Here is a 932-nt window from a genome sequence, read left to right as displayed (position 1 = left end):
ACCCGTTCCTTTCCCTTCTCGATTGAAGAAGTATACTGAGGATACACAGTTGTCTAGATTTTTTGATATGCTTCGGAAGTTAAAGGTTAAGTGCCTTTCTATGAGACTATACTCCAGATCCCTTCATCTGCGAAATTTTTAAAAGATATCTTGACTAAGAAGAGGGTGATTGGGAAGGAGACAGTAGCCTTGAGCACAGAGGTGAGTGCTGCGATTCTACAACATGAGTTGCCACGAAAGAGATCAGATCCTGGTAGTTTTTCGATTTCTTGCAAAATCAGAAACATTGAGATTGACCGTGCATTTGTGCGACCTTGGTGCTAGCGTCAGTTTATTACCGTTGTCCATTTACAAGAAGCTCAACATTGGTGAGCTTAAGCCGACACGGATGGCGCTACAACTAGCAGATCGGTCTATTAAGTATCCCGCAGGTATTCTCGAGGATGTTCCTTTGAAAGTTGGGGATTATTATGTTCCTGTTGATTTTGTTGTCTTAGACATGGATGAAGACTCGAGGATACCGATCATTTTGGGCCGACCGTTTCTGAATACGGCCGATGCTGTAGTACATGTCCGAGCTGGTCGTCTTACCATGAAGATAGGTGACGAGACTGTTGAATTCACCCTGGACCATAATATGAAGCAACCGTCCATGAATGAGTCTACATGCTACGTTGATGTGCACGACATTTTGACTCAAGAGGTGTTTGATCAGTTCCGGGACATTGATCCACTTGAAATATGACTCCTAGAATCTAATACGAGTATCTACAACAATTGGGAGGATATTGCGGAGCTTACACAGGCCTTGGATGACGATTTGGACAAAAATTCAGAATTTGTACAGATGATGGAAACGGACCGGTTCTATATGGAACCGGACCGGTTCCAATCTCGGCCAGTAAGCAGTTTTACTCAGACGATAGAAACGG

The sequence above is a fragment of the Tarenaya hassleriana genome, unplaced genomic scaffold (genome assembly GCF_000463585.1).
Source record: "Tarenaya hassleriana unplaced genomic scaffold, ASM46358v1 Cleome22, whole genome shotgun sequence".
NCBI classification, from domain to species: Eukaryota; Viridiplantae; Streptophyta; class Magnoliopsida; order Brassicales; family Cleomaceae; genus Tarenaya; species Tarenaya hassleriana.
This window is presented reverse-complemented; position numbering follows the sequence as displayed.